Source organism: Heterodontus francisci, chromosome 20 (assembly GCF_036365525.1).
Source record: "Heterodontus francisci isolate sHetFra1 chromosome 20, sHetFra1.hap1, whole genome shotgun sequence".
Classification (NCBI taxonomy): domain Eukaryota; kingdom Metazoa; phylum Chordata; class Chondrichthyes; order Heterodontiformes; family Heterodontidae; genus Heterodontus; species Heterodontus francisci.
In genome coordinates, this window is record NC_090390.1 from 27,836,436 (window position 1) to 27,849,390 (window position 12,955).

Below are 12,955 nucleotides of genomic sequence, written 5' to 3' on the forward strand. Positions count from 1 at the left end.
GACCTGCTTCTAGGTAATGATCTGGCGGGGGCAAAGGTGGTAGCATCCCCAGTGGTGAAAGAGAGACCGAAGGCGGTCAGAGAGACAGGGCGGTGGCAGGAGACGGTCCCCTGCAGTTCCCCTGAATGTGTAGTGAATGGGGCCTTGGTCAAACCAGCTCCCCCAGAGGAGATTGTATTGGCACTGCAGGCAGATGACTATGAGTTCTGTCTGTCTGAAACTTTCTTTGGAAAGTTAGAAGACCCAGGGAGTGGATTAAATGAATCTTCCCTAGTGGAGGCTCAGCAAGCCGACCCAGTATTGAGAGAGTTAGCACAGGCTGCCCAGATTGAAATTGAAACAATTTCAAGAAAAAGGGGCAGTTTAAAGCAGCACTGCTGCAAAAGAAAGACAGGCTGAAATAATTTTAAGATTTCTGAATGAATGAGAATGAATGAGAAAAATGCATGTGTGCTTTCCTGTATTTTCTCTTCCTTCTAATTTATAATGAAATGCTCCCCTAATGTCGCATTTCATTCGGTGTGTGACAGAAACCACACCTGTCAAATGGAAACATATTAATTTTGTCAGATGGAACACTACTTGGACCCTCTTACTGGACATTTCACAGAATTTGTTTAAAAAAACCCACAGAATTGAACAACTGAAACATGGTTGCACATTTGCATTCTGAGAGACAGTTGAATAGAGAGACAATGGGAGTACTCACTGATTCAATTAACAAGATTTGTCTGGGAAATCATCATAATTGACTTTCTTTGTCTGTGTAAGAGCCAGAACTCCACACCCCACTGAGTGTGATTGGAGAACTTTGAGAATCAACAACCCTCACAGGAAATGCTGTTCAAACAAAGAGCTGGTCACATGACTTACCTGCTGGCCAGACTGGAAAAGGTTTGAATTGTGCCTCACAGAAAGGTTTTGGGGGAAGACTGCAATTTGAAGAAAAACTCCCCTCTCTCTCCAGCAAAGTCCCAGGGACCCACGGTAGCAGCTTGAGCCTCAAGACAGAGCACCTCTTCAGCCTTTGGTACCAGAGAAGTAAGTTTGAAAGTGTGCATTGGGCCCCATGAGAACTCCAAAACCACAATTTCAACCAAGGACTTTACAGCAAAACAAAAGACAACAACTGAATTCCATTTACCACTCCAACCACGCCCCCCCCCCCCACCCCGCACTTAATTATTTCTCCCCCTTTGTATCTATTTGTGTGTGTGTTTATCTCGTATGCATGCTAGCATGGTTGCATCACGTAGTTCGGTAATTTTAACCATGTTAGAGTGATAAGGTTAATAAACTTACATCTTTCTTGTTTAAACCTGAGAAAATCTGCCTGGTTGGTTCATTTACAATTACAATTCGAGAGCAGTGAGTTAGGACTCACTGAGGGGTTAGGCTAAAAACACTGTGTTTTAAAAGATAAATCCTATTACGGTCAAACCAGGAAGGGGCAAGAGGGGAGCTTGAGACCCCTTCCTCACCCGGTCGTAACAAGCTCAAACTGGTTATCCATGAGGTGCTGTTGCAGCAATAGAATTGTATTCATGGCCTCACATATTCATCATTCTACCATTACCATCAAGCCAGGGGATCAAGCCTAGATCAACGAAGAGTGCAGGAGAACACATCAGGAGCATGCAACAACAGTCATACCTAAAAATAAGCTAGTAACCTGGTGAAGTTACAACACAGGACTACATGCATGCTAAACAGTGGAAGTAGCATGCGATAGACAGTTAAGTGATCCCACAACCAACAGATCAGATCAAAGCCCTGCAGTGTTGCCACATCCAGTTATGAATCGTGGTGGACAATTAAGCAACTCCTGGGACGAGATGGCTCCACAAACATCCCCATCCTCAATGATGGTGGAGCTCAGCATGTCAGTGCAAAAGACAAGGATGAAACATTTGCAACCACCTTCAGCCAGCAGTGTTAAGTGGATGATCCATCTCGGCCTCCTCCAGAGGTCCCCATCATCACAGATGCCAATCTTCAGCCAATTTGATTCACTCCATGTGATATCAAGAAACAGCTGAAGGCACTGGTTACAGCAATGACTATGGGCCTGGATAATATCCCGGCTGTAGTACTGAAGACTAGTGCTCCAGAACTAGCCACACCTCTTGCCAAGCTGTTCCAGTACAGCTACAACAGTGGCATCTATTGAACAAGGTGAAAAATTGCCCAGGTATGTCCTGTTCAGAAAAAGACAAATCCAATCTGACCAATTACCTCCCCATGTGTCCACTCTCAATCATCAAGTGATGGAAGGTTTCATTGACAGTGCTATCAAGCGACAGTTACCAACAATTGCTCACTGATGCTCAGTTTGGGTTCTGCCAGGACTGCTCGGCTCTGGACCTCATTCCACCCTTGGTCCAAACATAGGCAAATGAACTGAATTCCTGGGGTGAGGTGAGAGTGACTGTCTTTGAAATCAAGGCAGCATTTGACTGAGTGTGGCAAAAAGGAGTCCTAGCAAAATTGAAGTCAATGGGTATCAGGGGAAAATCTCCATTGGCTAGTCATACCTAGCACAAAGGAAGATGTTTGTGGCTGTTGGAAGCCAATAATTTCAGCCTCAAAACTTTGGTGCACATGTTCCTCAGGGCAGTGTCCTGGGCCCAATAATCTTCAGTCGCTTCATCAACGATCAACCCTACATCATAAGGTCAGAAGTGATAATGTTTGTTGATGTTTGCACAGTTTTCAGTTCCATTTGCAACTCCTCAGACAATGAAGCAGTTCATGCCCAAATGCAACAACATTCAGGCTAGGGCTAATCAGTGGCAACTAACATTCCCGCCACATCAGTGTCACGCAATGACCATCTCCAACAAGAGAGAAGCTAACCAATTCCCGTTGACATTCAATAGCACAATGTAGGACGAAGTATACAAGAAGAAAAATTGACTGCTTGTGATAAAGGGATGGCAATAATCATGGGTAGTTTTAATCTACATATAAACTGGAAAAACCAGATTGGCAGTAGTAGCCTGGATGAGGAGTTCATTGAATGCTTTCGCGATAGTTTCTTAAAGCAGCACGTTCTGGAACCAACCATAGAGCAAGCAATATTAGACTTGGTATTGTGTAATGTGACCGGATTAACTAGTGACCTCAGAGTAAAGGCACCTCTAGGTAGCAGCGACCACAATATATGATTGAATTTTACATCCAGTTTGAAAGAGAGAAGAGTGGGTCGAAGACTAGCATTTTAAGCTTAAATAAGGGCAACTATAAGGGCACGAAAGCTGAGCTAGCTGAAGTGAACTGGGTTACTAGGCTAGGAGATAGATCAATAGAGAAACAGTGGCAGACATTTAAGGGGATATTTCAGAATACTCAGAATAAGTATATTCCTACCGTGGTTAACTAAAGAAGTTAAGGAAAGCATCAAACTTAAGGAAAAAGCATATAATTGCGCAAAGATGAGTGGCAGGTCAGATGATTGGTCAGAATATAAAGAATGGCAGGAAACGACTAAAAGGTTAATTAGGAGAAAGAAATTAGAGTGTGAGAGGAAGCTAGCTAGAAATGTGAAAACAAATAGAAAGAGTTTCTACAGGTATTTAAAAATGAAAAGAGTAAGTAAAGTGAGTGTTGGTCCTCTAGAGAGTAAGAATGGGGAGTTAATAGTTGATAATAAGGAAATGGCGGATGAAATGAACAAATATTTTGCTTCTGTCGTCACTATAGAGGATACAAAAAACATTCCAGTAATAGATGTAAATCAGGAGATGGAAGGAAGAGAGGAATTTGGTGAAATTACAATCACCAGGGAAGTGGTACTGAGAAAGCTGGTGGAGCTGCAGGCTGACAAGTTCCCGGGTTCTGATGGACTTCATCCAAGGCTCCTAAAATAGGTAGCTAATGAGGTAGTAGATGCATTGGTGTTAATTTTTCAAAATTCACGAGATTCGGGAAAGGAGACATCAGACTGGAAAGTGCAAATTTAACCCCTCTGTTTAAGAAGGGGGGAGGCAGAAAACAGGTAACTATAGGCCAATTAACTTGACATCTGCCGTGGGGAAGGTGTTAGAAACAATCAATAAGGAGGCTATAGCTGGGCACTTAGAAAAACTCAAGGTAATTGGGAATAGTCAGCGTGGTTTTGTGAAAGGGACATCATGTTTAACTAATTTATTACAGTTCTTTGAAGGAGTAACATACGCTGTGGATAAAGGGGAGCCCATTGACATACTGTACTTGGATTTCCAGAAGGCATCTGACAAGGTGCCACATAAAAGGTATTGCGCAAAGAGGAGCTCATGGTGTACGAGGTATCATAGCATGGATAGAAGATTGGCTGGCTGGCAGAAAACAGAGAGTGTGCATAAATGGGTCCTTTTCTGATTGGCAGGATGTGACGAGTGGACTCCCGCAAGAGTCTGTGCTGGGACCTTAACTTTCTACAATTTATATCAATGACTTAGATGAGGAGAGCGATGGCATGGTAGCTAAATTTGCAGATGACACAAAGATAGGTAGGAAAGTATGTTGTGAAAAGGACATAAGGAGGTTGCAGACCGATATAGATAGGTTGAGTGAGTGGGCAAAAATCTGGTAGATAGAGTATAATGTGGGAAAATGTGAAGTTGTTCACTTTGGCAGGAAGAATATAAAAGCAGAGTATTACTTAAACAGAGAACGACTGCAGAATTCCGAGGTGCAGAGGGATCTAGGTGTTCTAGTGCATGAGTCACAAAAATTTAGTATGCAGGTACAGCAATTAATAAAGAAGGTGTATGGAATGCTATCCTTTATTATGAGAGGAATTGAAAATAAAAGTAAGGATGTTATGCTTCAGTTATACAGGGCATTGGTGAGACCACATCTCGAATACTGTGTGCAGTTTTGGTCTCCTTATTTAAGAAAGGATCTAAATGCGTTGGAGGCAGTTCAGAGGAGGTTTACTAGATTGATACCTGGAGTGAGCGGGTTGTCTAATGAGGAAAGGTTGGACAGACTGGGCTTGTATTCACTGGAGTTTAGAAGAGTGAGGGGAGACTTGATTGAAGTATATAAAATCCTGAACAGTCTTATCACCGAATCACCCACCATCGACATCCTTGAAGGTCACCACTAACCAAAAATTTAACTGGATCAGCTATGTAAATACTGTGTCTACAAGACCAGGTCAGAGGCTGGGAACTCTGTGGCAATTAACCTACCTCCTGACTCCCCAAACCCTTTCCTCTAACTACAAGGCACGAGTCAGGAGTATGATGGAATACTGTCCATGCCTGGAAGAGGGCAGCTCCAATAATACTCGAGAAACTCAACACCATTCATGACAAAGCAGCCCTCTTGATTGGCACCCCATTCACCACCTTGAGCATTCACCTCCTCCAATACTGGTGCACCATAGCTGCAGTGTGTACCATCTACAAGATGCACTGCTGCAACTTGCCAAGACTTCTTTGACAGCACCTTTCAAACCTCTGACCTCTATTGTCTAGATGAGCAAGGGCAGCAGGCGCATGTGAACATCACTACCTGCATGCTCCCCTCCAAGTGACATACCACCCTTCATCAATGCTGGGTCAAAATCCTGTAGCTCCTTAGTACTGTAAACCGGTTCTGTATCATGTTATGTTCGTCTTGAATCACTCCCACTTCCATTTACCCATTAACGGATTTGCCCAGTTTACTGTGGACAGTCTCTGTTTCATCTCATTGAAATCAGCCTTACCTAAATCTAGAACCTTAGTAGCTGTATTATGTTGCTCCCTTTCAAACATTATGTTGAACTCAATCATATTATGATCACGATGAGATAAATGTTCTTGCACCTTTAGGCTGGTCACAAAATCTGGCTCATTACTCCTTTATAAATCTAATATGGTCTCTTGTTGGTTCTAATACATATTGTTGCAGAAAACTATCCCAGACACACTCAAGAAATTCACTAACTTTCTGTTATGTGCTAATCTGTTTATCCCAATCTATATGAAAGTTAAAATCCTCCATTAAAACCACTCTGCCTTTTCCAGATGCTTGTCTAATTCCTGAATTTATGTATTCTGCTACTTCACAGCTGCTATGTCCAGCTATGAAGAAAGATTGGATAGGCTAGTGGATTCCACATGGATTCCAACTGCAGTTTCACCCATCATGCTTTGAAACCACCCAGGATCACAGGTATCTCCGAGAAATACAACGTTCCTCGGACTGCTACTCTCGCCGCATCCTGAGATCCACACTCAGTGCTATGCACCGCCATATGCACACACTGGACCTCTCTCTCCAGCAGCACCGCCTCACCTTATCTCAAAGCTGTTCTACTCCGCAGTTTCATTTCATCTTTCGTCTCATCCGACGCATTAACAAAAAACTTTTTTTCTTCCTTTCAGGTGTTAAGGAACGCAAGCTCCAGCAGCTGATGGGGACTAATGCCCCTCCAGATCCTCCTTCCGCTTCACTTTCCTCTGACCCCACCCCTTCTGATCTGACCCTTTGCCGTGTATTCACTATACCCTCTGACCTCCCCCTCTCTGATGCTGAGCGTTCTGTACTCAGCAAAGGTCTCAGTTTTATCCCCTTACGCCCCCACCTCAATGAATTTCGCGCTCGGCATGACGTTGAGCTCTTCTTCCGTCGCCTCCGCCTCCGGGCTCACGTCTTTGACCAGGAGTCCTCCCTCCGACCAGCAGACCCTTTCACCTGCCTCCAGCATTCTCCCTCTACCTGGACCCCTCCCCCTGGCCTCTTACCCGCTCTTGATCTCTTCATTGAAAACTGTCAGCGAGACATTGGTCATCTCAATTTCTCTGCCCCCCCTCACTCACCCTAACCTGTCCCCCTCTGAACTTGAGGCACTCCGTTCTCTCAGGTCTAACCCCGACATGGTCATCAAACCTGCAGACAAGGGTGGTGCTGTTGTCGTATGGCGTACCGACCTCTACCTTGCAGAAGCTCAACGCCAACTCACGGACACTTCTTCCTACCTCCCTCTGGACCATGACCACACCACCGAACATCAAGCCACCGTCCAAAGGACTGTCACTGACCTCATCTCCTCTGGAGATCTTCCCTCTACAGCTTCCAACCTCATAGTCCCACAACCCCGGACAGCCCGCTTCTACCTCCTTCCCAAAATCCACAAACGGGACTGTCCCGGCAGACCCATTGTGTCAGCCTGCTCCTGCCCCACTGAACTTATTTCTTCCTATCTAGACTCTATCTTTTCTCCGCTGGTCCAGTCTCTTCCCACCTACATCTGTGACTCTTCTGACGCCCTACGTCATTTTGAAAATTTCCAGTTTCCTGGTCCCAACTGCCTCCTCTTCACTATGGACGTCCAATCACTCTACACCTCCATCCCCCACGAGGATGGTTTGAGGGCTCTCCGCTTCTTCCTGCAACAGAGGCCCAACCAGTCCCCATCCACCACCACCCTTCTCCGCCTGGCTGAATTTGTTCTCACATTGAACAACTTCTCCTTCAACTCCACACACTTCCTTCAAGTAAAAGGTGTTGCTATGGGTACCCGCATGGGTCCTAGTTATGCCTGTCTTTTTGTGGGATATGTCGAGCATTCTTTGTTCCAGTCCTACTCAGGCCCCCTCCCCCAACTCTTTTTCCGGTACATTGATGACTGTATCGGTGCCGTTTCCTGCTCCCGCCCCAAACTGGAAAACTTTATCAACTTTGCTTCCAATTTCCACCCTTCTCTCACCTTTACATGGTCCATCTCTGACACTTCCCTTCTCTTCCTCGACTTCTCTGTCTCCATCTCTGGGGATAGGTTGTCTACTAATATCTATTATAAGCCCACCGACTCCCACAGCTACCTCGACTACACTTCTTCACACCCTACCTCCTGTAAGGACTCCATTCCATTCTCCCAGTTTCTCCGTCTCCAACGCATCTGCTCTGATGATGCTACCTTCCATGACGGTGCTTCTGATATGAGCTCCCTTTTCCTCAACCGAGGATTTCCCCCCACTGTTGTTGACAGGGCCCTCAACCGTGTGCGGCCCATTCCCCGCACCTCTACCCTCACCCCTTCCCCTCCCTCCCAGAACTGTGACAGGGTTCCCCTTGTCCTCACCTTTCACCCCATCAGCCTCCATATCCAAAGGATCATCCTCCGCCATTTTCGCCACCTCCAGTGTGATGCCACTACCAGTCGCATCTTCCCCTCCCTTCCCCTGTCAGAATTCCGAAGGGATCGTTCCCTCCACGACACCCTGGTCCACTCCTCCATTACCCCCACCACCTCGTCCCCGTCCCATGGCACCTTCCCCTGCAATCGCAGGAGGTGTAATACCTGCCCATTTACCTCCTCTCTCCTCACTATCCCAGGCCCCAAACACTCCTTTCAGGTGAAGCAGCGATTTACTTGTACTTCTTTCAATGTAGTATACTGTATTCGCTGCTCACAGTGTGGTCTCCTCTACATTGGGGAGACCAAGCGCAGACTGGGTGACCGCTTTGCGGAACATCTCCGCTCAGTCCGCAAGCAGGACCCTGCGCTTCCGGTTGCTTGCCATTTCAACACTCCCCCCTGCTCTCATGCTCACATCTCTGTCCTGGGATTGCTGCAGTGTTCCAGTGAACATCAACGCAAGCTCGAGGAACAGCATCTCATCTACCGATTAGGCACACTACAGCCTGCCGGACTGAACATTGAGTTCAATAATTTCAGAGCATGACAGCCCCCCATTTTACTTTCATCTTTAGTTATTTTTTCTTCCTTTTTTTTACATTCTTTTTTACATTTTTTACAATCTTTTTTTTGCATTTATTTCATTTCATCTTAGTTTGTTCAGTTTGCTTACCCACTGTTTTTTTTTCAGGTTTGCACTTGCTGCTGTTCAACATTCAGTGTATTAACACCTAATCTGTACTAATGCTTTGTCTTTCAACACACCATTAACATATTGTTTGCCTTTGCTCCGTGACCTTTTGGTCAGCTATGTGGCCTGGTCCAATCTAGACCTCCTTTGTTATCTCTTGCCCCACCCCCACCTCACTTGCTTATAGCCTGTGACTTTTCTAATATTTGTCAGTTCCGAAGAAGGGTCACTGACCCGAAATGTTAACTCTGCTTCTTTTTTCACAGATGATGCCAGACCTGCTGAGTGGTTCCAGCATTTCTTGTTTTTATTTCAGATTTCCAGCATCTGCAGTATTTTGCTTTTATTATATTGGATAGGCTAGTGTTGCTTTCCTTAGAATAGAGGAGGCTGAGGGGTGACTTAATAGAGGTGTACAAAATTATGAGGGGCCTAGATAGAGTAGACAGGAAGGAACTGTTTCCCCTAGCGGAGAGGTCAATTACCGGGGGCACAGGTTTAAGGTGGAAGGATTAGAGGGGACATGAGGAAAAATGTTTTCACACAGAGGGTGGTGGGTAAGCCTGGCTACCTGACCCGAACCCAACTAGACCCGACTACATGTGTTGGTTCGGGTCGGGTCAAAATTCCGAGTCCATCATTCGGGCTCGGTTCAGGTCGGGCGGGACAGTTATTCCGGGAAGTCACGGGATCAGGCTTACCCATGATTCCCCACAACTCCAACTGCAGGAATAGCCTGCTGCCAGAACAGATGAAGCAGATTCGTGTCGGGTCGGGTCGGGTCGGGTGAGGAAAAAAATTAAAAGGTTGACTGTGCTCAGGTCAGGCCCAGGTCGGGTTTTAATTTTATACCCGAGCCAGGCTTTAGTGGTGGGTGTCTGGTGGAGGTAGAAACCCTCAATTCTTTTAAAAGGTACCTGGACATGCACCTTAAGTGCTGTAACCTGCAAGACTATGGACCAGGTGCTGGAAGGTGGAATTAGAGGTAATGCATTTTGGAAGATCTAATACAAATGGGAAGTATACAGTAAATGGCAGAACCCTTAGGAGTATTGACAGGCAGAGAGATCTGGGCGTACAGGTCCACAGGTCACTGAAAGTGGCAACGCAGGTGGATAAGGTAGTCAAGAAGGCATACGGCATGCTTGCCTCCATCGGTCGGGGCATAGAGGATAAAAATTGGCAAGTCATGCTGCAGCTTTACAGAACTTTAGTTAGGCCACACTTAGAATATTACGTGCAATTCTGGTCGCCACACTACCAGTAGGACGTGGAGGCTTTGGAGAGGGTACAGAAGAGGTTTACCAGGATGTTGCCTGGTCTGGAGGGTATTAGCTATGAGGAGAGGTTGGATAAACTCGGATTGTTTTCACTGGAGCGACGGATGTGGAGGGGTGACATGATAGAGGTTTACAAAGTTATGAGTGGCATGGACAGAGTAGATAGTCAGAAGCTTTTTCCCAGGGTGGAAGAGTCAGTTACTAGGGGACATAGGTTTAAGGTGCGAGGGGCAAAGTTTAGAGGGGATGTGCGAGGCAAGTTTTTTACACAGAGGGTGGTAAGTGCCTGGAACTTGCTGTCGGGGGAGGTGGTGGAAGTAGGTACGATAGCGACGTTGAAAAGGCATCCAGACAAATACATGAATAGGATTGGAATAGAGGGATACGGTCCACGGAAGTGCAGAAGGTTTTATTTTAGACAGGCATCAAGATCGGCGCAGGCTTGGAGGGCCGAATGGCCTGTTCCTGTACTGTACTGTTCTTTGTTCTCTTTGTAGATTGGGTGGCAGTTTTTTTGGATGGCAGGGACATGATGGGCTGAATGGCCTCCTTCTGTGCTGTAATTTTTCGATGGTTCTTTCCAGGTGTCTATATGCAACTCTCACTACTGTCTTAAATCCTTTTCTATTTCTCATTTCTACCATTTTTGTGGTAAAAATTCATTTTGAGTGATGGTGCAAAAAGGGTGATATCGGATCAGCCGCTCATCAGCGCAGCACCTGATATTTAGTTCCATTGAGAGCAATGCAACTCAATACCAGGCGCTGTGGAAAATGGGCTCCGATCTGATACCTGATACGAAGGGTCACTGACCTGAAACGTTAACTCTGCTTCTCTCTCCATCTGACAGATGCTGCCAGACCTGCTGAGTATTTCCAGCATTTCTTGTTTTTATTCCGATCTGATACTGCCTGTTCTGCACCGCTGCCCGGATTGAATTTTCACCCTCTAGAATCTCCATTGCCTAAAGCACAATTTCTGACTCTAACTTTATCCCGTTCTCTTTCTTTTGTTTTCAAACTATTATTTATACTACCTTTTCCAACTGAGCCTACCCCTTTGTTTACTAGTTTAAAGTCCTTGTGACTGTGCTATTCAACCTTTCCACTAGAACTCTGGCCCCTGCCCAGTTCAGGTGGAACTTATCCCAATAGCACAATCCCTTCCCATTCCAGTATTGCAGCCAATGTCCCATGAAATAGAAGCCCTCTTTCCTGCACCTGTCCTTCAGCCACATGTACACCTCCCTACTTTATTTTTCTCAAGCCAATTTTCATGTGATTTGGGTAATAATCCAGGAATTATAATCTTTGTGGTCTTTTTTTAAGTTTCAGTCCTAACTTCTGGTATTCTCCGAACAGGACCTATTGCCCACTCTTTCTTATGTTGTTGGTCCCAACATGAACTACAAAAAAAAACTGGTTCCTCTTCCTCCCTCTCCAATTAACCTTCAAGCTGGTTCAAGATGCCTCTCACCCTGGGACCAGCTAGGCAACAAACCACTCTCAAACCTGCTTATCTGTCTCCCCAGTTATTGACTCTGCTACAATTGCCACATTACGCTTCCCCTACTCCTACCTTTGGACAGACCTCTTCTACAAGGCGTAATGGTCAGCATTCTGACTGTCCTTCCAACAGTCTTCAGCCTTATCCTCACAGGTAGCAAGTGCATTGTATCTGTTGGATAGGATCATGTAGGTTCGTTTGAGGCTTTTCCAGTATATGATTTCCATTTATTTGTCTTATGGAATTATGCTTGAATTTTTGTAAATTTGTTGCTTATTTTATGTTTTTGTATCAGTGGTTTGTTCTTCCTTTACTGTAGTCCAACCTTTCATTCAACTGATAGTTAATTTTTTTGATTTTTTTCAGATAGGAACTGCATGCTTCATTTACCGAGATTCTTTTTCTCAGTGTGTCTGAAATCTATATCACCAGTGTGATTATTTAATACCTGGGTCTTTTCATAACTGTCTTTTTCCTACATTGACTTATAGATATAAAGCTTCCTTTAAGCAGTTAAAAGCTGTTCAATTTTTACTTGCCTTGGTTAACTCTTAACTTTGAAGCTGTCATCTGTAGCGGTAGAAATTCACTTCTTAAAGATTGGAGTTACCTTCCTGCAGCATAATGTATTCAATGAAGATGGAATATTTATTTCTCGTAGCAAGTTCTCAAACCCAGTGCAAGTTTAAAGTAAAGCTCTAATTTGTTCTGAAATGGAATTAGAGGAAATAGGTCTCACCTTCTGCCCCACAAATGATGAGTTCCAAATTTAATATGAGTCATTGGCAATGAGTCCAGCAGAGTTCAGGAGTTTTCAGATCTTGGTGTGAAGAAGCGAAGGATAGAAATAGAAAGTGAAACATGCTGGGCCACTTTCATAAACCTACTAACAGTTATCTGAATTATAAGATGAAATAAACTGTCTGCTCTCAAATTTGAAAGCATGTTCAATTTTACTTGTACAGACAGCTTGAAAGGGGAGTTTGATTTGTTCTTTATAAAGACGGAAATTGAAATTATCAAAAGTACAAGTCTGGCGTAAGATTTCTCTGCTGATGAGAGGGCCATAAGTGAAAAGGAAGAAATAATTTGCATTTACATAGTAACTTATTACATGCTCAAGATTGCAGTTCACACACCCTATGAAATACTTTCAAGGTACCGTCACTATTGCTATGTGCTTTGGGCCTTCCAGGTAAAGTAATTAAATCAGGAGAGCAAAAAATGAAATATGTGAGTAAAACAGATGTGTGTAGAAAGGCAGGTTAGGATATGTGGCCTAAATGAGCATTATTTATACAAATGCTTGGAGAATAAGGAACAAACTGAATAAATTGCAGGCACAAATCCAACTTGGCAAGT